At 42.6% G+C, this 24,559-nt stretch overlaps 1 protein-coding gene and 1 pseudogene across 1 annotated transcript in view; one reads left to right on the plus strand and one right to left on the minus strand.

The window, feature by feature from the left end:
• Window positions 1-24,559, minus strand: part of LOC144773802 (uncharacterized) — a 3,430,469-nt gene that overhangs the window by 1,286,582 nt on the left and 2,119,328 nt on the right. The window lies entirely within an intron of this gene.
• On the plus strand, window positions 1,201-23,164 carry LOC144773153 (cartilage-associated protein pseudogene; annotated as a pseudogene).

Raw genomic sequence — 24,559 nt, forward strand, 5'->3', positions numbered from 1 at the left:
CAGCTCAGGAATTAGACGAATGGTTGAAGGTTGCTAATGCCAATTCAAATGAGAGTGGAAGCCCAGAGTTGAGTCAAAGAATGATTAAGGAATTGTTGAGGGTACATCGGTGGATGTAGGTACATTAAAATTTGAATTGGATGAATTGATTAGTTGAAGTCTTGAATTGGACCAATTTGACACTTACCAGTAAAGTGAACTTGTGTTTATGAATAAAGATGTTACCAGACAGGCAACACAAGCTCACTATAAATTGTACGAAGTAGCACAGAAATATGAAGTAGATTTAGATTGGACTCAAACATTTTCCAGAAGAGTCATCAACTCTGTTTTAGTGGGAAGGACATAGAATGTATGAGAATACCAGGAATGATGATGCAAATTCTGGAATTAGTTCAAAGCATTCAGACTTGGAGTGACCTAGATAAGGGGGAAGGTAAATGGGCAAAGAAGAAGGGTGTCAAGAGATCTATGGGAGAATCGCCTATTTCCGGAGAGAAGGAGCGGGAAAGGGAGTTACAAGTTACCCTTTACGACGAGTACCCAGTGAAGGTTATGTTAATGTACCTTGGAGTAGGAGTAGGAGTGATCTAGCTTCATTCACCAGTGATTTTCCCAGGTTGAGAGAGAAACCTGTTGAATGTTGTTAACAGCATTTGGTTTGTTGGCAGAATGAATTGGTTGATTAGATTTTGACATATACCAAAATCTGTAATTATGATATAGATATGAGGCAGAAGAAATTGAAGGAGAAACCCATGGTGGCGTAAATGAAGTCTGCTCTGAGGGGAGGTCAAAGTTAACCATTTTAAGGCAATGGCCCTCTCATGCAGGGAGTGTATCAGCAGGGAGCTCCCGCAGTGCAAGGTGGATGTGGATTTCAGCAACAAGCTAGAGGTTGTGGTGTTCTCATAGATCCGAGTATGGGAATAGATGTAGCCATGTTAAAAAAAAGTCCAACCTTTGCTGGTATTGCAATAGGCTAGGGCATTAGAATCACAAATGTCATCCCAATCCTGTAAATCAGGGTTAAAATCCAGCCTTTGTCCAGACACAGAATAAAAACCCTGTGCAGTTGTTGACGAAGGAAGTGAGGGGACTGTACACAGGAGCACAAAACAAACTAGAGTGCCCTGCCAGATGTATTTTCCCCTGAATGGACTTACTTTGCTGCAAATGACAGAGAGTTCTAGGATAATCATGAAGATTCAACTGAAACTTTGGGAACTTGAACTTCAGTTTTATCTCACCTTTGAACTTCCTTTGTTAATAAGATTGAGTGCCTTGCGACATCTTATCCTGCATGTAACAGGATTTCCTTTTCTGGATGCAAATGAATTCCCTGTGTTACTAGACGAACAGAAACACGTAATTTTGGAATGGATTGTCAATGAATTTGAACCTCTTCTTATCAGAGACACTAAAATAGACTTTGTAAGAGAAGTAAGAAGAGAACTGAGGCCCAGGTCTGCTGAAAGAGTGTACGGTTGTCACTTAGAAGTACATGGAGTAGGGCTAAGGAAGTTTCACAAAGATTTGCACATAATAAAGTTGCTGCATACTTTATGAAGTTTGGTTTTGCCATTTTCACATGTGGAAATCGGCAGTGAGGACTCTGCTGCTGCTAACTTTTACTCAGCAGTCCGCTTGTAGGGAAGTAGACATATATACATAATGGCAGGCACACTAATAGTTGTAATTGTAATATAGATCGTTTGACTTGTAGAAATATACCCATCTACATCTAATTCACTAGAGACAAAGTCTGCAAGTAATCCCAAATCTTCACGCCCTAGAGGTAATAGCTTGTATCCATTAGATGAGTCAGAATTGCACGTAAATACCTCTAGAGGGGATTACTCTACAAAAACGTATTTTAACTACATTATGACCACATTGACACAATGGATGCCAGGGTCTTCTATGTCTATATGCAATTGACTGCATCAGCAGCAGAAGGTATTACTTACCACCACATCCCTTTGACTTATGGTGTTTTTATGAGCCTTCTGTATGGGGTTGAACATTTTGAATATTAGTTTTCCAATCAGGATCTCAGTTTTCAAAGTTCCTCATACTGGAACATCAAAGTCGTCATATTGACCTCAATGCTAAATTCCCTGGAATCAATAAAAGGTTCTTTAAACCCATCATGTCCAGCGACACATCTTATTCTCAAAGACACAATTTGACTTGTATTGTTACAGAGGTTTAGAAGAAATGTTTACATTTAGTTGAGGATAGGGGGAGAACTTTGGAATCTAAGTAAAAAACAGACACACAGATTAAGAATGAACATAATTGGACTAAGGAGGAAATAGAGCACTTAGTGGCAGAAAGTCAAGCAGCATTGACCCTAGATTGGAAACATAACGGGAAATTATGCATATTTGTGGAGAGGTCTTCATTAGACTACCACTTTGTGGGAAAGAGTGAGTGGGTCCATATATTTGAAGTTAGGGGAAATTGGAATTTATTCTGGATGGGTGATGACCCTGTTATTCCTGGAGTCTATTATATTTGTGGAGGGCACGCCTATTTCATATTACCTAGAGGATGGGATGGTAATTTTTACCTAGGTGTAGTTTTCCCAAACATTTATGATGTAGAACATCTCAATGATCCCGTGTCGAAACAGAATTCTAGACCTAAACAAGATGTTACTACTGGAGAAGTAGTGAGAGATATTTTTGGGTACAGTGATTCCATCTGTGGGGGTGATTTTAAATGATGTAAATGATGTAAAAATTTGAAAGTCATCCACCATAATGGATAAGCTGGCTACTAGTACAGCTAGCGCTTTATAGGTTGTTGATTCAGAAATGGTGACTATCAAGTCCATGGTTTTACAAAATTGTCTTGCGCTAGACAACTTACTTGCAAAGGAGGACGGACTGTTGGATGTTAAATGTCCAGCAATGCTGCACTTGCTTTTCTGACAAGAGTAAGGACTTGAAGTTTATCAAGAACATTTCTGACTTGCACAAGGACTTGTAGGATTTGAAAGCAACAGGTGCTTGGGAAGCTATTTGGAATGGATTATCTGCTGTAGGCGATAAGATTGCAAACCTGGGAAGTGGAATTTTGGGTGCCATCTTGAACGCCCTTATGATAATTGCCCTTTGTTGTAATATTCCTAGTTACGAACTATTTGGGATATAAGTGCACAAATGTTTTCCTTGCAGTAAAATCAAAATTGCAGTTTCCCTATATATCTATATTGCAACTTTAGGCATTGCCATAATCATGCATTTAAATGTGCACTGCAATTCTTGCTACGTTAACTTTTACTAAAGGCCTTATCGATTTGGATTTCTTAATGCTCAACCTTCAATGAGAAGGTTGCTCAGGTTGGATTGCCTTTCTCTCCTCTGCAGGTGCAGTTGTATGATCTCATGAACAGAGAAAGCCACATTGTCTGTGAGAGCTGGTGAGGTTCCGGAGGAGTACTTTTTGAAAGGATGAGAAGCCTTACCAATCCAAGGAGAGGACTACTGTTTGTATGGAAGTGGGAGATGGGAGGATCCAAGGACGTCCTGATGTGTGGACCAAAAGAAAGGATTTTTAAGAGTGGCTGCCATGTTTTTCTGTGTGAAAGTGGAAAATAATAAGACATGTGATATGAGATTCTCAAATGTTCTTTTGTGGGGTTTAGTTGGTGATCACACTTCAGTTTTCATCAGATTCCTTTTAGTCCCAGAGGGGCATAGACCTCTTCGCGATATCCCTGTTGTGTGGCTTTATGCTACACATTACTCTTTTTTGGAGGACTTCTATGGAAGTTCTGCTGTGCTGACACCTTCCTACTTTACTGGATCAGATTAGGGATTCCCCAATCAGTGCCTTTAGTTCAGACTTAGTTTAGGAGATTTAGATTTCCTCATGCTTAATAGGCAAGAGGACCACAAAGTTTATACCAATCATTCAATTTTATTTCTGGATTTTTACATTGATATCACTGATTTCCTTGTATGTTTCATGTTATTGAGGCAAAAGTTTATGAGATGATTGGCCTCTCAGTAGTGATTTTGCATTTTTACAATATATTCTTAAGACTTGTGTACATCAGTCTGGCATTAAATTTGTAACCCTTACTTAATATCATTTACCAACTTTGGGTCCTCACTTTGTGGCCGAATTGCTAACACTGTAAATGGAACTTGTAGATGATGTTAACTCCCTTGTATTCATTAAGCACCTGAAAGGTCAGTTGCAAGGAAATTTAAATTGAGGACTCAGTGCTCTAGCAGAGCATTTCTGCTCTCCCCCTTTGTTGTATGAAATAGTAGTAAATATGCCCTCAGTATTTATGATGCACACAAGGTCTTGTGTGAAATCAGTTCTAACTACAGGTGTATGTGTCCCCTCAAAGGTCATAGTTGTCCAATAAAGGAGCTTAAACAAACAAAACAAAATAGGACAGATCCTTCAATGAGTGCTGGAACGCTAGTCATACGGAATCTGCAGAACCGCCCCATTTCCATCAGTATGTTACAGTAGATAACTATTTTGTTTTTCTAATGAGTATGCATTCTTGCGATTCCTTAGATGCACCCTTCATAAGCAGTAGAAAGGATGTGGGTTGATGCTCTGAAGCAGTGAGGTGCAGGTTTTTCGGCTTCTGGTTTGTCAGATAACTAATAACAATAAGTGACCATCCTTAAAATCAATATAGAGATAGTCTGTTTTCTGGTCCCTGTTTTCTGGTAGCTCTGTGCACTATAAACACCTACAAATTATCATCTACCCTAAAACACTTATGGCCAGATTTATCAATATTTGGCACAGCTCAACACAGCAAGACAACTTGCTGTGGTGTCAAATGAAGAGGGCAGGAATGCACCATATTTACTAAGATATGGGCCATTCCTGCTCTCTCACTGCCCCCGTGCACTATGTACTGCCTAGCACCAAAGCAGGCATTCTTGAGTCATGGTGCAAGGGTGCCTGCATTGCAGGTAGGATTGTATTTGTGAGGGCCGGGACACCTTCCTGCACAAAAACAATCCAACAATCCTTCAGAGGTTTTTTCACCTTTCTAAGTGTGCTAAAAACTGAAGCACTCTTGGAAATAGGAAAAAACAAGACGAAATAAGGATATTTCCCCTCATTGCACCTCTACTGGGTATTGACACATTCCCAAGTTTACTAATCTTAAAAAAATCTGGAAATGCGACAAAAAGGTCAGGTGCATGTGCTTGAATACTCACTCTCTCCGCATGTAACACCTTCCCAGGGCAGAGTAAGGCAAGGCGGCAACTTGCGCTGTCTTGTGTTACTCCAGATTTACCAAACACAAGGTGGCTTTGCATGTCTTGGTAAAGATAGTGTGCAACCCAAAGGCTTGATAAATGGGCCCTTACTCCTGTGAATGTAATGGCTTGAGAGTCAACAGGAATGAAGATGATTACCCAAATGAAAATGATAACCTGAGAAATATGAAAGTCAAATGCTTCCTTAGGTAACAAGGAAGGTTTCACGCTCAAAGTAACCCCTCCTTAAAACTTAAAAAGAAAACCTTGATCTGGGACAAATAATCAGGCAAAAAGTGCATCAAAATATCCTTTGAATATAACAATATGAAGACCTTTCTGTCAGATCTAGACCAAAGGAAGAATGACATCAACATAACCTTTCAAAGAATCTAGGAATTTGCCCTTGCACCATTACAGATAATTTTACCAACTGCTAGAAGAAACTGTCCTAGAGAAAGAACACTTGGCAGAAAGCAAATTATCAGTAAACTCTTCATTGAAAGTGAATCAGGCAAAGGCTAACTCTTCATGATCCATGCTTGCAGATTGACAAACTTCAGATGGAGGACACCAAAGGAAGAGTCTGAGACAATTTCAACAGGTCAGAATACCATGGTCTCCTGACCCAAACCTGGGAAAACGTAGATGATCTGAGACCTGCGAGTTCAGATTTTCTGAGCAGCATACGAAATCAGCGATATTAGTGGAGATGCATAATGAAGACTGTAGACCCATAGTACCATGAAAGCATCCCCTAGAACTGCATACCTGAGACTTGGTTTACCAAACTAGCAAACAGATCCTCCAAAAGCATCCCTCAAGACTGAAAATCTGAACCACCATCTCCTGGCTCAGTTCACGTTCCAGATTTGTTAACAGCATATGGTTTGGAATAGCCACCATCTAGTTGTCCCTCCCCACCTGATGAACTGCTCATTGCCCATTTGCCTGTCTATGGCCTGCTGTCACAGGATTACATCTTCTTAACAAAAAGGCAGAGAGTTCACTCCTCCTTGTTTGTTTGGAAGAACACTGTGTATCTATACTCTCAGTCAAAATGACAAGAGAAAGGAATACTCAGATATGCAATCAAACCACTAACAGTTCTAGCAAGTTCATATGACTTCTCTCCCGCTGCGACCATAAAGCATTGGAAATCCGAAGTGCACCTCACTCAGAAGAGGAAGAATCTGTCACTATGGTCACTTTGGGCCAAGGTGAATGAAATGACAGTCCATTCAAAAACTTGTGCGGGAACATCCACCACTTGAGAGACAGAATGACAGGGCAATCCAACTGAATCAAATCCAGAAGGTTGCCATACAACTAGTTCTATTGACTGTGCAATATCCATTAAAGCTGACAAATTATTTGGTGGCTTCCACTGCCTGCTGTAGAATGAGGTCTTGCGGGCTGCATTTGAACCAGGGGGCTTTTAGGCTTGTGCCTCCTCGTGACAGTGGTAGAGCTGCTCTCTTGCTTCACTATGCTACTCTACCGGTTTAAGGGTGTTGGCCGTGGTCAGCTGTCTGCCCTCTGACTCTTCTTTCAGTGTTATGGGAGGGGCTGCTCTGGCAGCTGCTTCGGTGCCACGCAGGACATAGGAGCCAAAGTGTGTCTTGATCTGGAACTACAGGAGGCCAGTGGAGACCAGAGCTACCATAACAGTACTGTCTTCCTGCCCTATAAAAGGGGCAGGGCCAACCCTCTTATGGATTATACAGCCAATGCCTAGATAGAGGACACCATATCATTCTGAGGAGACATCCCAAAAAAAGATGGCCACCACACATCCTGTATCTCATTACCTCCTCCTGTACTTGCACTTCTTGGTTGAAACAAACTAATGAATGCATCACGATTTTTTCCGTCGGGTTTATCACCTCTTTGCCATATTACAGGCCCAAAATGTGCCACATGTTTTTTGCCTGTTCTCTGAAGAGTGAAAACATCTTTGACTTGATTCTTCATTTGTACTAGAACTGCTCTGGGGTTTTTGGTCTCTAGTGGTTTTCCCCCCTGAAAGCGACCCCTACATGGAGACACCAGCTTCCACCACGAATAGTCTCATGTGGTAAGGCAAATGTACACTGAAGGGAGTAGCCTTTACACCAGGCATGCTGGTAGGAGGGTTCCTTGCATCCTATGCTTGACTTACATGAAGGACAAGAAACTGAGGGAATAGGCTAAGTATAGACCATGCCCCTTTAGTTGAGAGGGGTCACTCTCATATTGTGTAATGAAGGATAAGAAATATACTTAAAGCCATCAACCCAAAAAATCCAAGTATCATTCCAGCATTTTGAAATGGTGACAGGGAAAACAAAGTCACCAACTCTTAAATGTGAGTCAATCTATTCAAGGAGAGAAAAACTTTGATCAAGCGGGCATCGAAAACAACACCTGTACATTGGATCGAACTGCCTCAGCACCAAATTATAATATGCTTTATTGGCGGAAAAGCGTAACTCATGTGCATACTTTTCCAAAGAAATCTAGAGAACTTTCTTTTCAGAAGCCAGTCAGCCAAAGGATGGAACGTCTTTCTGAGAAATGTCTTTCTGTGATGTTGCTGATGTGAGCCCAAATAGAAGGTCATTGAATTCCAAATGGAGATCTGCAACGATAAATTCAAGATATTGTCCATGCTGAGGAATATTACAGTATTAAATCAGGTGTTCTGTTAATCCAGATACACCAACCAATCTTGTGGTTCAAGGGCAGCAAAAATGTGAAGCAGCATCACATCTTGAACCTCTTCTTCATGATAAATTTGTTCAGAAACCAGAGATCCATGATAGGCCTAAAACGTAACCAATTTCTGGGAGGGAGGAAATATCTGATCCAAGATACCAATCTTCACTGCACCCTAGGGGGACAAGAGAGAAACTCCTTCATCAAGGTTTTTGTGTGGGACGGGGGTGCAGGCCAAGCTGGAAAAGGGGGGTATTGTTTTGACAAAATGCAGAGAATACCTGTATTTAACCAGTTGAAGTGCTCAATTTGTCTGCCATTATTTACTAATATTCGTAGAGCAATTACGACACAATACCAGGTACCAGTGTCTGAAAATGGAGGACACATAGTTAAACTGGCTTAGTGGAATTAGGCGCAGAAAAGAACCCCGAAAAAATGAAGGGCTGCTTGTTCCTGGCAACGCTTCCACATATATATTACCTACTGGCGGTCGCCAGTAGGTATATATAGTTAGGATTTTTTTCTCTATGGGTTTTTTGAAAATTCTATGTCTAATAACTTTGGCGTTTGTGGACGGAATTGGCTGAAATTTTCAGGAAAATGGCACATTTTGTTTCTGGGCATCCCTTGAAAATTTGGGGGGGGGTCGTCAAGGGGGGGCCGAGAAAAAAGGGGGGTCCCAAAACGTGTTTTTAACATTGAGTTTTCCATAGGGCGGTTGGCCTCACTTTTAGCCCGAACGGCTGAATGGATTTGCACGAAACTTGGCAAAATTGTAGGGACTGGTAGCCCGATGTGCCTTTTGTAGGTCTCAATATATGTGCTGCAGTGGATTTTGAGAAATTAACGTTTAAAAAAAGATATATATCTGTAACAGCGGACCGGGCAGCGCTCCAGTACGCGTACTTTTCGCGCAACGGAGCTTTGTGAAGCGAAGCTGATTGGTTCTCCGGCGTCTGTCAACATTCCAAACAGTCCGTAGCGGCCGCCATCTTGTCTCTCGGTAGGATCGAGAGACAAGAGGAGGCCAAAGCGAAGGGGCAAATGACCATAAGGGGGCATAGTACATTGTCGCTCACCCCCTAGGTTTGATGTGGAGGTTTTAAAAGGGCCCCGCGGGGCAAAAAAAAATAAAAATAATAATAATCGAACAGCTGAATGGATTTGCACGAAACTTGGCAAAATTGTAGGGACTGGTAGCCCGATGTGCCTTTGCTAGATCTCAATATATGTGCTCCAGTGGATTTTGAGAAATTAACGTTCAAAAAAAGATATATATCTGTAACAGCGCACCGCGTACTTTTCGCGTTACGGAGCTTTGCGAAGCGAAGCTGATTGGCTCTCCGGTGTCTGTAAACATTCCAAACAGTCAGTAGCGGCCGCCATCTTGTCTCTCGGTAGGATCGAACAGCTGAATGGATTTGCACGAAACTTGGCAAAATTGTAGGGACTGGTAGCCCGATGTGCCTTTGCTAGGTCTCAATATATGTGCTTCAGTGCATTTTGAGAAATTAACGTTCAGAAACAAGATAAAATTATATGTGTATTACCTAGCTGTTGCTAACACCAGTTAGCGACGGCTAGTAGAAGATAGCGACCATCTTGGGCCCCACTTTGCATGTGAGTGATATTTATCACTAATGACATGCAAAGTGGGCATGCCAAGATGTTAGCGACTGGAAACAGTCGCTAACATCGCTATCTCCTATTATCAACTTTTGGAAATATTCGAGATAAGCGCGAATATCTCCAAAAGCTACCACCTGCCCTGAGCAGTTCTTAGCCATGTTATCCAATGGGAGGTGGATAACATGGCTAAGAGCATTAGCTCGGTAATGCATGAATATCGCGGAGTTTTCAGCGATATTAATGCATTGCGGTCGTTTTTTATCGTATTTCCGATAAACCTTGATAATAGCAAGGTTTATCTGCGATAATTTCTGACGGTAAAAAAATCGTTGCTAAGCATCGTTAGGGATAAATATCGCTTAACTTTGGTAATATGCCCCAACGTCTGTTAACGTTCGATTCGAAGGAAATCAGGAAGTGTTGAAAAACATTGTCTGCGCCATCTTGTCTTTTTTCAAATGCCACACTTTTGTCGTGCACGGCAGCCATTTTAGATGCCTTGACCAGACCCACTCTGTGCACGCTGTCGATCCTTAGCATGGCTCCCCACCCTCGCAAGCATCTCCCCCAGGCAGTGGTCACCCCCGCTCTCTGTCTTATGCATGGGTAATAAACCTCCCCCATCTGCGCTGCTCTTCCCTGAGAATCACACCCTGTGCCCGCCCGACACCTCCCTTTCGCCCTATTCACTACCGCACCCTCTGATACTCCTTTTCCTCTGTGTCCGATTGTCCAGGCTGGTCCTAGGGTATCAGCTAGCCCTGCAGATGTAGTTTATGGCCACAGCTGTAAAGAATCACCCCTCTTCAAAGGAGTTATAGTAGATCAAGGCCCACACTCGATGAGATCCGTCACAGCAGAAGCGTTGCTATTATCTGAAAACCATCCTGTATTGTGATTGGGGAGGGGACCGAGCGTGAAGCGGAAGATTCCAGGGATGACTCTTTGTACATCAAAGTTTTTACAATTATGTGTCACATTAAAAATATATAGCACTCCGACAAAGTAGTAAGATTATAAAACTTTAATAATTTATAAATATATACAAGAAAACAAAAATAGTAATAACATATAAACATTTTTAGGGAAAAACAACGAAGTAGCGGTCGGCTGTGCGAATAGTCCCAACGCAGCACAACGTCCAGATTTCCGGCGTGGGGCGTCGCGGGGGGTGGGTCATCAGTAGCAAACTGTTGTGCGAATAGTTCCAAGGCAGCAGAACGCGCTGAAATCTAGATGACACTAAAGTGATGTCTAGTAAGTTGCCACCCAGCAAATAACGGCATGGGGCGTCGCGGGGGGTGGGTCATCAGTAGCAAACTGTTGCGCGAATAGTTCCAAGGCAGCAGAACGATGGCACCAAGGTGATGTCCAGTAAGTTGCCGCACTGGTTTTGGTATCCTACAATGCTGCTCCGAATAACGGCGCGGGGCGCCCCGGGGGAGGCGGTGAACGGGCCTGTCCAGGTGGAGTGTCATCTGTTGTAGTGGGGCGCCCCTTTACCGTTTCAGTTGCCATTCCGTCCGTTTTTGGTCCACTGTGTCAAAAGCCGCAATTCAGCTGAGTTGCGCCCACTCTTGCGGTGCAGCGATAGGCGGCTGTCACAGGACTCTCAAAATGGCGGCAGGCTGTTTCCTTTTTGGGCCTGGTCCACTGAAATGGCCCTGGGAGACCTTGGAAATCGGACGCTTGTCTGCTAGGTCTTGGACCCCATTCTCGAAAGCGTCCCCTCCGCCTTGAGAATTCATCAAAAGTTTTGGGGGCTCCGACTCCTGCAGGCTTCTGGTGGGGAGCGGCTGCCATGATTGCTCGCGGAATGACCACGACTGAGCTACGAGATGGTGGTGCTTTCATGCTGACGCCAGCTTCAGTCTGAAACATCCAGAAACAAGGTGGGGCTTTCATCGTTTGGGGAAAAAAAAAAGTTTTCATCCTATGAAAAGTGTTGTTTTTAGGTCACATGATCATGCCTTCCATCATTAGGAAACCAAAAGTAAAATGAACCAATGAAAAGTTTTATAAACAAGTCACATGACCTGTTATGCGGCATAGGGTGTAAAATGCGGAGAAAATACGTTGGTACGTGAGGCGGCGTCAATGTGGAGGCTTTAAAAGGGCCCCGCGGGGCAAAAAAACAAAAATATTTTTTGTTTTTTTTGCGTGGGTAGCGCCCGGTACGCGTACCGGGAAGCGGTCGGAGGAGCGTACTATGAGGAGAAAAGAAAGACAGGGTATAAACATTTTGGCAATTTTGTTATAAATGGAAGGTAGTTCTGAAAAGAACTGTTTTTTTATTCTTTTTCTTTTTTTTTATTTTTTTTATGAATTTTCTGAACAATTTTTTGATTTTTTTTTGGATTTTTGAAAACTATTTTGTGTTTTTTTTGTGTTTTGTAAGGGGGAAATAACAAAAAAGCAGGGTTAGAACATGTCTCAACAGGAGCAAAAAAAAATAAAAAGGATTCATTGTTTTCTCATCTTGTAGCATTTATGATTTTCTCCAGCTCGGTTAATCAAAGTAATACTCTTCTCTCCATAAGCAATAGTTCCTCCACAATATATACAAACTATTTTGTAGTGTGCAAAAGGAGCTTGAATATTGGGGATTATTTCTCGGCCTTCTGGTCCGGCGAATGAGCTTTGACCCCTGTTGGTGCTGGGGATGACATCTGGGGGGTTGGCAGCAAGATCCCTTACTTGTGCTTGGGAAAGATTATTGGGATGCCATCGCTCCATGTGGCGAATCATTGTATGATTGCCAAAGCTGTATTTCTTGTTGGGGTTGCCACGAGAAAGTATATTTTTGCAAATCAAACAAGACACCTGGGGTGCATTGACCTTCTTTTGTCCAGGTGGAATTTTAAAGAATTGCCATATGTAGTGGTCTTTAATATGGCTCTGCCTTGGTGTTTCTGGCAGGAACTGCCTTACTTGCTCTTCCTCCTCCTCCTCCTCTTCGTCCTCATTATCTTCCTCTCTACCAAAGTCCAGTGTTGGTGGTGGTCCTTTTGGTGGTGGTGGTGGTGGTGGTTGCTGAGAAGCACCAGCTGCAGCTATTACAGAAGCCATTGTGAAAAATAGGTCTTGCTCTCTGGAAATAGAAAGTAAGAATGAGGTAAAAAGAAGGAGGGGTTTTCATCATTTGAGAAAAAAAAATAGTTCTAAACCAATGAAAAGTGTTATTTTTAGGTCACATGACCAAGCCTAACAACATTATGAAACCAAAAGTGAAATGAACCAATGAAAAGTGTTATTAACAAGTCACATGACCTCTCACGCTTATGTTACGCGCTGCGGAACACGCCCCGGATAGCTTCCGGGTCGCTGCGCTTCGCGCCTTGGTCCGCGCCCCGGAGCACTTCCGGGTGCGCTAACGCGGTACGTCATAAGACGCATTACGCGGTAACGCGATACGTCGCGCTTACGCGACGCGCCGTGGATCGCTTCCGGGGAGCTGCGTTTCGCGCATCGGTCCGCGCCCAGGAGCACTTCCGGGTGCGCTAACGCGGCGCGTCATAAGACGCATTACACGACAACGTGATACGTCACGCTTCCGCGACGCGTCACGATAATGATTTCTAACGTGGCAGTTGCGCTAACGGAACGTTTACCGGTTCGCGGACCGGGTCGCGGCATCAAATTGAGCTAACGGGAAGCTTCTTACATCATTAGGAAACCAAAAGTGAAATGAACCAATGAAAAGTGTTATTACCAAGTCACATGACCTGCTGTGTTTACGTTACGCGCTTTGCAGGGCCTCCCGGTTTGCTTCCAGAAACCTGTGCTTTGCGACTCGGTAAGCGTACCAGTTCGCTAACGTAGCACGTCATATGACGTATCACACGACAACGCGAAACGTCATGCGGACGGGAGGCGTGATGATGTTGTTTTCTAACGCGGCAGTTGCGGTAAAGAAACGTTTATATGCTCGCGGTCTATTTCGCGGCATCAAGGTCAGCTAACGGGAAGCTTCCCGATTCGCGAAGCGGGAACGAAGAAAAAAAAAATATTAAAAAAAAAAGTTATTAATAAACATATAAAATATATTTTTGGATTTAAAGAAGAATACATTTTACAGGTATAGATATTAGCTTTTAAAAAACCAATGAAATTCACTGAAAAAACCATAGGTTATAGACCATATATAGTTAGGAATTAGCATTTACAAAACCTTGAAAATTCACTGAAAAAACCATAGGTTATAGACCATATATAGTTAGGAATTAGCATTTACAAAACCTTATTTTACTCACACAAAACCATTGAAATTCCATATATAGTTAGTTGCACTAACTATATATCGCGCACCCGCAATCCACTGCTGATGATGTCACATATTACATCATTCATGACATGGTCAGTGACATCACTGATGACATCTCAAATGACATCACTGATGACAATACTGATGACATCTCATTTGACATCAATGACCACATCACTGATGATATCATTCATGTGACAATACAATGCATCTCCTCACATTTTAATATAACCTCTGTTACACCCAGTGTTAAATACAGAGTATAATTTTTGAAACCATTGACACACCAATACTAGTTACTACATACACACTCACTGATTCCTATGTCTACACACACATTCACTCATTCACCCATACAATCATTCATACATACAATCACTCATCTTTACAACACTATCATATGCACTCATACACCTATACAGACACTCACACTCTGCCACTCATCCATGGAGTTACTCACACACCTAGTCAGTCCTGTAAAGAATCAATCACACTTCCATTTTCTAATCTATACAGTTAAACATAGAGCACCTTACATTTTCAAACATATACTAACACATACTTACTCTCTTATACAATCATTGATACAAGTACACATTGATCTGCACAGAGTCACACACCTCCCAGCCAGCCACACACACACTCAGTCTCCCATACAAATACTTGGACAATCAATCAATAACCCATATAGTTACTCATATAGCTACTGATCAACACATGCAGCAGTTTACAGAACAACAGACATAATGATGCACAAATTAAGACAGTTTAGTCACTAACCCATGCACTCAGTGAGACACATTTAATCACTCACTCATACATTCAGTCATGCACCTACTAAATCCTTCGTCCAGACACTTATACTTCCACTCATTCTTCAATATGTAAGACATATTTTAACTTTACAGAAACATACAGTCACTGGATGTTGTCATCAGTGATGTCATTTGAGATGTCATCAGTGATGTCATCAGTGATGTCACTGACCATGTCATGAATGATGTAATATGTGACATCATCAGCAGTGGATTGCGGGTGCGCGATATATAGTTAGTGCAACTAACTATATATGGAATTTCAATGGTTTTGTGTGAGTAAAATAAGGTTTTGTAAATGCTAATTCCTAACTATATATGGTCTATAACCTATGGTTTTTTCAGTGAATTTTCAAGGTTTTGTAAATGCTAATTCCTAACTATATATGGTCTATAACCTATGGTTTTTTCAGTGAATATATATATACATACAATTCTATTCCAGGACTTATTGAAAGAATTTTAGATAATCACTTATATGACAATTTTTAGAGTGTATAGTGATTGAAATATGAAGATATAATTTGAGAGTTTGTATATATTGACATTGTGCTGAACATCTACATATATGGAATAATTAAGGGGAGATACATAGAATAGATACATATATTTGTATATATAGGGCAGATCTGAACTTGTATCTGCATGTGTGTGTGTATGTATGTTCGCACATATATCTTCATATGTGTGTGTGTGTATATATGTACATAGATGTAGATATTGGGGTTAAAATTGGGGGTGATTTTCTGTATGCGATTTTTATAACAGTGGGGTTTTCTTTGAGATAATCTTATGTTGTTGTTGGTAGGTTGTGGGGGTGGGCATGTAAAGGTGGTGTGGGTGTGTATATATATGAAATATGGTCTAATTTATACATATTGTCATTTTTAGCTTCTTGGACAACAATGTCATAACTTACCTGGAACACTTTAAGAGAACTTAGCATAAAACAGGATTGTTTGATGAATTTAATCTTGCATTTCATTGGTTATTGCACATTTGCACATTACTGTTCTAATGGTAGTGTAGTATGTTCCCGCAACTCTTTTGCACTTCATTTCATCTTTATCACTTATGCACTTTCTAAACTATGCACTTTATAAACGTTCGCTGCTACATATAAGAATTGGCATATTTGCACAGGATTGGTATACATGTCATTTGAACTTCTAATTGATAACAGAAATTGCTTTTTAATGCTTTTTAATACCTTTTACTTATAAATTGTATTATCTGTTAGAATTAGTATATATCCTGGATTTAACCAGCAATAATTTCTTGTACATATGTCAGCAATTGGAAAAGCAGACTGGCGATAGTGTGTCTTCACTGATTATTATCACGTGATTATGGTGAACGCCACCAGGGGGTGGTGTCAACATCACTGCATTAATCTATAAAATAGCATAATGATTTGAAACATGTTGCAGCGTGACCAAGGGCTTTTGGCCCGAAACGCGTCGCTGGTTCTGTTGTTTTAAAATAAATTACCATCTTGCTGACTCTGCTGGTCCGGTCCTCATTCTTTGCTGGCGTGGAGGCGGTGTCTGCGAGCGCAGAGCGAGCTGAGGAGGAGCTCTGTCTTCATATATATATATATATATATATGTCACATCAGGATCCCAGCTATGCAACCTTCACAGGGAGCGGCGCAGTACCGGGAAACAGACTCTGTAAGCAAGACTTGTTGCTCAATGATGTTTATTTAGTGCATCAAATGTCCAAATGGCGCATTTCGGCCGCCAGACATGCGCCCTTGATGACAAAGCGCTTGCAATGATTGAAGGGTGCAATATATACAGCGTTACAAGTGGCAGCATTTTTTCTATGTTCATTGAAGTGACTCAACAGGTTTGCAACGTGTGGTTATGCAACATGTGTGACATCACAGGTTTACTGCACACATTTTACTACAGTGCGCCTAAACATAGTTAAGAGACTATAAGTACTGGGCACATGGTTCAGAGCCAGTGATGGCCACAAGCAAGATGTGCTGGTCGATGAGGCTCCTATGAATCTACTATCCCTCAAGTGGAAAGATAAGTAAGAATGTTGCCAGTTTCCTGTGTTAGAGCATGAGACCACAAGTGAATGCCTGTCTCCACCGAGACTTGTTAAACGTATTAAAGAAGCGAGGTAAATGAATTAAGAGCGGCATGTTATGCCAATGAAAATGTTAAATGCAACATATGTTCTCAAATGTGAGTCTGTCGGTGGCTGAGGCAATCTCTGTGAAATGGCGTGGTATATAATAGAAGTATGCAATTCACTTAGAGGTGCGACTTGCAGTTATAAAGAAACTGATCTAAGTGTATCAGATGGCGCCTGGTGTGTATAGTTCAGTGCATGATGTAAAGTAAAAAATAGCACATTACTGACGTTGCAAGCCAAAGAAACTAACTGCATGAATGCTGCTTGCCACTGAATTTGAAAGTAGTGATTGTGAGGGAAGGGGTAACAGTGGATGCGTGAACCTTATGAGCGCGTATATACAAGGTGAGGTAGGCGTGAAGGTGCTCAATGCGCAAATATACAGTGAGTGTAATAGATGTGCTGCCCACCTCATAGGCATTAGAGCAGATCATGATGCCTAGTGGGTGAACTAAAACAAAAGAAATAGCGACCTAATTATGAGCTGTCTACCCATACTAACAAACGTATTGCTGGTGAGCCACTCTGATGCCACACTAAACAAGTGCATTGAGGCTGTGTGTGGACCACATAAAGCATAAGATGTGCGATGCCTGACAGGAATACGAAGATGCGTATGTCCTATCACAATATCCACAAATGTGCTAGTAGTGAGTAGGCTAGCAGTCCACAAATGGCAAAAAATAACAGTATAAATACTCAATGGTGACTCATAGCTCTGGCCTAATTCAAATGACACAAACCATAATGCATATCCATGTGGATACAATACAGTGGGGAAACTAAGTACAAACATAGATATTGACAGGTTCAGTAGAAAATATATATATATAGAATATGTACAATACTGATGCAAATAGAAACCAGCAGGAGAAAGCAACAATGAATGGTAGTGTCATGTGTAGTGTAATCTCAGCTGTGTGGTGCACGATGTTCATGTCAGCCACCTGCGCTGGATTATAGGAAGTGATGTAAATCCTCCGTGGTGTTGAGACCTGCAGGTGCCTTGGTGTGGAATTGTAAAATATATCTCCTCTCCAACAGTCTCAAGAGCCTTTCCCTGTTGCCACCCCGCTTAAGTGGCGGAACACAATCAATGACAGAATATTGCAGGTGCTCTAGGTTATTGTTGTGCACTTCCTTAAAGTGCCTCGCTACAGGGTAAGCTGGGTCGTTATTCACTGTAGCCCTGAGGTGTTGGAGTATTCGGAGGTGGACCTGGAGCTTAGTGCTCCCAATGTAGTGCAGTCCACATTTGCACTCAAGTATATAGACAGCAAATTCTGTCCTGCATGTCAATCTGTGTTCAATAGTAAGTGGAGTGTGCCTGAAGGTCCACTCAACCCTGGTCAAATTCTTGTCAAACTTACACGCTCTGCAACTCAGACACTTAACAAAATCCTTTACGTCAGATAGCCAGTTTTGCGGACTGTTTCTGACCAGAGCATCTCTCATGGAGAACGCTCTCCTGTATGTGATGTCTGGTTTTTGTGCTAACAGACTCCCCATTGTGGGGTCAGATTTTATAATTCCCCAATGTTTATTGATCATTGATCTGATGGTTCTCTCCTCGGTGTTATTTGTGATGATCAATCTGGGGGTGACCACGCCACTGGGCTCTAAGAGAATAGTGATAGCACTGGGAACCTCAACTGCTGTTGGACCCACTAACAGCTCGTCTCTAGGTATTGCATTAGCTCTGTCTTTAGCTTTGGTATGACTGCTGTGGAATAACCTCGTGCCTTAAATCTTTTGGTTGCTTCCTCCTGGCAAATTAGGAGATCATCAGGTGTGCTGCAGATTCTGGCCAAGCGCTACATTTCTCCATATGGAATGCTCGTGATTAGGTGTCTAGGGTGGAAGCAAGAGACGTGTAGAGTGGAATTTCCTGCAGTGGTCTTGCGGTGGAGTTTAGTCTGGAGAGTGCAATTGGTGATATACAAACTGACATCTAGGAATTCAGTAGAGGTGGCGCTGATACTGGCATTAAATTTCAGTTTGAGATTGTTATTATTGATCTCTTCAATGAAACTCTCTGCACTGCTCACATCCCCTCGCCAAATCACAAAAACGACGTCTATGTACCTCAGCCACGACACTATGTTGGTACTGTAGACTGCCTGGTGTTTGACCATGAGAACCCGCTCCTCCCACCAGCCAACATGTAAACATGCTTAGCTGGGTGAGAAGCAGGCTCCCATGGCCACACCTCTTAGTTGCTGTTAAGTCTTTTTATTAAACAAAAGGAAATTTTGTGTCAGGCACCAGTCAATAAGGAACAGAATGAGTTCATTGTGTCTATGGCAGTAAATAGGTCTTTTGCTGAGGAAATATTTGCAGGCCGCCAGTCCATCTGAGTGCTGAATGCTGGTGTACATCGATGTGATGTTCATTGAAATTAACAGATAGTTCTCATGCCAGGGGAAGTCTTTGACCTTGAGCAGGAAATCGCTGGTGTCCCTTAGATAGAATTTCTGTCTCGTCACCAAATCCTGCAGAAAGAAGTCCACATACTTGGAGATATTCTCACAGATACTATTTCTGGCCCCGAGATGATAGGCCGATCTGGGATAGGGGTCACATTTTTGTGCACCTTTGGCAGAAGATACAAAATTGGTAGAACCGGTGACTCAATGTTGAGGAAAGCACACTCTTCCTTACTTAATTGCCCTTGTGTTCTGAGGTCAGGGCCGGACTGAGAATCAAAACCGGCCCTGGCAAAGTGCTCGGGCAGCCCCCTGGGGGTGCAACCGAGCTCTTTGCCGGGGTCGGTTTTCGGCCGATTTTGTTACAGAGCCGATTTTGCAGCTATGCTGCAAAAACGGCCCTGTAACAAAAACGTCCCCCAGGGCCCAAAACCGGCCCCCACCCTAGCGGCGCACCGGGGGATTGCCCGGTGCCCGCAACGGCCAGTCCGGGCCTGTCTGAGGTCATTAAGATGGGGCTTGAGGTCCTTATTGCTGCTGGCTATTTCTTTGTGACTGGAGATTTTGTAGCCAGTGATATCATTGAGGTGCCTGTTGGCCTCCTTCAGATAGAGATGACATGGCCAAAGCACAATGTTCCCTCCCTTATCCACTTTGTTACTGATGACTTCGTTATTATTTTGTAACTTTTTCATCAGCTCCTTGTACCTCAGATTGCATTTGCCAATTGTTCTTGATTGCCTATAAGTTTTCAGGTGCAATGCCCTTAGTTCATCCGTGATGACATCACTGTAGATGTCTATAGCGTCTCTCAGCATCATTGGGGTAAAGGTAGAGTGCGGTTTGAAAGGGCTGGGAATACGGCTTGGACTCATGATGCCTTCATCCTCCAGGACTTGCTGTGTAGGCCTAGGAGTGCAGGGCACTGCTAATTCCCCCAGGTTGCTCAGCGATAGGGACAACATATGCAGTGTTAGGCTCATTTGCATTGTTTTGTTTGAGCTTGAAGAATTTGATCAACTTGAGTTTTCGGATAAACTTGAAAACATCAATCCGGGTATTGCTGTATTCAAAAGTGCTTTCGGGATAATAGGTGAGTCCCAGCATGAGGAGCTGTTTTTCTGCCTCGGATAAGTCCATAGTACTCAGATTGATGATGGTTTTGGTGTCATTACTTATTTCTTTCTCCAACTGCCTCTTCTTCTGTTCGTTTGCTTTGGTTTTCCTGCGTTTCGTCCTTTCGCGCCTTCTTCTGTTGCGCCGGTGTTTTCTTTCCGTGGAAGCCGTGGCCTGAGGGGTTTGCCGCATGTCGTAGTGAGGGATAAAAAATTGATTTCCCATACCTAAGGAGTATCAGACCTATATCATGTTAGCATGATGCATCTATATGTACCTTTTTGCTTGATATATACATATATATGTTTTTGCAGGGAAGACAGCATTTATTTACTCCTTGCGTATCCACTGCTAAGAGAGTAGGCCGAAAACCACACAGACACCATTTTCGAACTTTTGCTCGAACAGGGGCTGTGACCACGTGTTACTCTCCGGCAGTTGTCAAGCCCCAGTTCATCTGAGTTACTGGGAGCAGCTGAACGTAGGCTGTTCACTTGACTGTCCTGAGACTCAAGGTTGCATCTGGCTTTGGGTGTGATAAGCACATTCCTGAAGGCGCCGTGCCTACACTCCCGGGCACCAAGACGAAAGGGAGTCACCCCTCCTGACCTTCCCAGTAATAAATAGTTAAGCTTTGAACTAATCAATGTGTGCCATATATGGTCCTTCCCTGGAGCTCAAAGGCCAACTGGTGTTTTTCCATTTACAGTGATTATATGTGTTGAACTGAAAAGTATATAACCTCATGTTTGAATACAAGCCAACAGTCTTCTCCGCGCACCTGATAGGTGAGGGTTGGAGAGGCTCCTCTATAGAGTATTTTGCTTAATAAATTATTGAACGTTCTTCACTGCCAACTGACTGATTTTTTTGTAATGGGATTGGGGCTATTGGTAGATATAGCCCTTTATGTTATTTTTCTAGTACTTCAGTAGACTAAAAAATCCATCTCCTCTCCTGGGCTAGGTTTGGCTCTGCCAGGTATATTGCTACTTCTCCATCTGGCCCCATCATCCGAGTCGGCTCCACTTTCAGCCAACGAGCTTAAATCAGACAGTGATGTTGAGTCTGCCCCCTCAGTGTTGCCGGTTGGCGGTCTGGATGGTCCTTGCTGGCTCTGTTTTTTCATGTGCTGTGTCCTGATAGAGTCACATTTTCTGGCAAATGTGAAAATTTGCCTGCAATCCGTTTTCCTCGGGCATATTTAAATACTTTGAAGGCCTTTATTGTTTCCTCATGTTTGCTCAGGCGTTTGTCAATTTCTTTTCTTCCCTTTGCAATTGCATCCTTTTGATCCATGGCATCGAATTCACTATTCAACTGGTCAATTTTACATTGTATGCTTTCCCTGTCGATTTCGGCATACTTGATTAGTATGTTAACGAGGCTCATTGAGGCTTACAAATTGCTTGCAGCCCATTCTTTCAGCATTTCAGGGCTTGGTTGTTCATGCATTATTCTGGTGCATGCCTTATTCTGAGCCCCCTTGGGACCCGCTCTGCCTCTCGGTATTTTTGCAGTGATTTGGCCTCCCACCATTTGGTGATCTCGTTGCGCATCAATTTTACTGTCTGTAAAACATATGCTATTCCTGGTGTTGTTTTGATGTGCATGAAATTGCTGGTGGCTGTAAGCATTGTTTTAGTCTTTGAACTTTCTCTAATGCCAGTGGAACCATCTGGAAGGTGAATCCAACCCTAATTCATGTGCCGTGTATTTACTGTTTCATTGTTTAACTTTCAAGAGAGTTATCAGATGTTTCACTAAAATGCTGTAGATATTCAAAAGGGATATCTTGAACCCTGATGTGAGCATCTTCAGAAACTCCAATCAGCCACATCCATGAAAGCCTCCTAACGATGAGTGCATAGCCCCCCGCCAATAGACGGGGGGCAGCCCGGCCAGGGGCAGCCCGGCCAGGAGCAGCCCACCCAGGGGCCGGGGACACCCGCAGACCGCTTTGCAGGATTCCCCGAGCTGTGGGTGTTCGGGGACCTGCTGCAATGGACGCAGTGCCTGAAGCGCTGCAAGCAGGGGCTGCCCATCTTCAGGCAGTCCCAGCCCTCCCGACAGACCCTGGATGAGTTTCTGGAATGAGAACCCTACAAGTTTCTGCAGTACACATACTTCAAGACCAATAACTTACCAAAGGCTATTGCAGCAGCTCACACATTCATGCTCAAGCACCCGGATGATGAAATGATGAAGCGGAACATGGCGTACTACAAAAGCATGCCTGATTCAGAAGACTACATTAAAGACCTGGAGACCAAGTCATATGAGGTTCTTTTCATCAGGGCAGTGGGAGCGTACAATGGAGAGAACTGGAGGACCTCCATCTCGGACATGGAGCTGGCGCTACCAGATTACTTCCGGGTCTATAAGGAATGCCTTGCAGCCTGTGAAGGCGCTCGTGAAATAACCCATTTCAAAGACTTTTATTTGTCAATAGCAGATCACTACATGGAGGTTCTTACTTGCAAATTGAAGTGCGAAGGTGATCTCACCCCCGTCGTAGGAGGCTATGTTGTGGAGAAGTTTGTGGTAACCATGTACCACTATCTGCAGTACGCCTATTATAAATTATCCGCACAGGGCAGTTTTGAAAGTTTTCGACCAAGCCTTCCATTTATTTTTCTTTGGGCAGCGTTTCAATTGCCCACAGCGCCATCACCGTCCTGCTCACACCACATAGGAGGCACTTTTGACAACTAAGGCAAGTTTCTTTTTTCCTCCACCTTGGCTGCCTTGCATTTTGATAACTCGAACTTCAGTCGGTGACTTTTATTTTTCTTTTCTTTTTTACTTTCACTTTATTTATTTTACTGGCCCTGTATGTATTTAAATGCTATGGACTCCTCAACATAGTTGTTTAATTTAAAATGGCCGCTTGCTGGTGTGCTCCTCTGATCCTGACCTGCCATCTTGTTCCGTCCTTTGTCCGTTCCTTTCTCCCTGCTCCCACTCATTCCCACGTTTCCCTTCTCTTCTCCCCCTTTTCCCTGACCCCTATTTTCCCTCGCTCCCATTGCACCTTAATATCTTTTGTTTTTGTAATGATCTAATCATTAGATGTATCTGTATAAGCTTGTTTTCCTCTTCCTTGCAACGATCTTTCATGTAAATTTTGTAACATTTGTAATATGCTAAATGCTAAATTCCTCATGTAACTTGTAACTGGTGTAATTCTATAATTTTGTGGAAACTTATATAAAGACGTTGAGACGACATGGCCGATGCCCGGTGGAGCCGCTTGGTTCGGCTATAGAGGAGTCAGGCGCCCGCGGCCGTCACCTACCCAGCCGGACAGTGGTGCATGGCACTCCTCGTCCTTTCACTGCTGTCTCTTTATATCTTCCTCCGATGAGCTCCTCTCCCTCTCTCAGAACCCCTTTTCTTGTCCCCATCTTCCTTCTCACCCTCTCCTCTGATCCTGACCTGCCGTCTTGTTCCGTCCTTTGTCAGTTCCTTTCTCCCTGCTCCCACTCATTCCCACGTTTCCCTTCTCCCTCTTTTCCCTTACCCCTATTTTCCCTCGCTCCCATTGCTCCTTAATATCTTCTGTTTTTGTAATGATCTAATCATTAGATGTATTTGTATAACCTTGTTTTTCCTCTTCCTCGCAACGATCTTTCATGTAAATTTGTAACGTTTGTAATATGCTAAATGCTAAATTCCTCATGTAAAGCGCTCTGATACCTCCGGGTCTAGCAGTGCTATATAAAACTCTTAAAATAAATAAATAAAATAAATCAAGCAGATGAGTTGTGACAGCTGACTTCATCTCTCAAGGTACAAACAAAATGATAACAAACATGCTGAGTTATTAACCTGCATTTCAGAGTGTAAATATTTCTACAAAACTGGTCTAACCATCTAGACTCTGTACCAGATGGTACAGTGGTTATTAGTCTTTTTCAAAGTAATATATCAGTCCTGTGCTCCTAAACTCCCCATTGAAGGAAGAGCTCTAAATTATGCTAGGTCTGATGGTGTTTGTTTATATATATATATCAGTGTTCCTAGAAACCTCAGGTGTGGATTGAGATTTTCACATGATTGAGGCACGTGATTAATAAAGGCCTCATGGTAGGCTTCACTGGTTTGCTTCCTCAATATTATTTCCGTAAATATTAGTGTATTTACCTCAACAACATGGACTGCATGCACAATGTCTCATCGGCTTTGCAGATCAAAGAAGAACAA

This window comes from Lissotriton helveticus, chromosome 8 (assembly GCF_964261635.1).
Source record: "Lissotriton helveticus chromosome 8, aLisHel1.1, whole genome shotgun sequence".
In the NCBI taxonomy this organism is placed as follows: domain Eukaryota; kingdom Metazoa; phylum Chordata; class Amphibia; order Caudata; family Salamandridae; genus Lissotriton; species Lissotriton helveticus.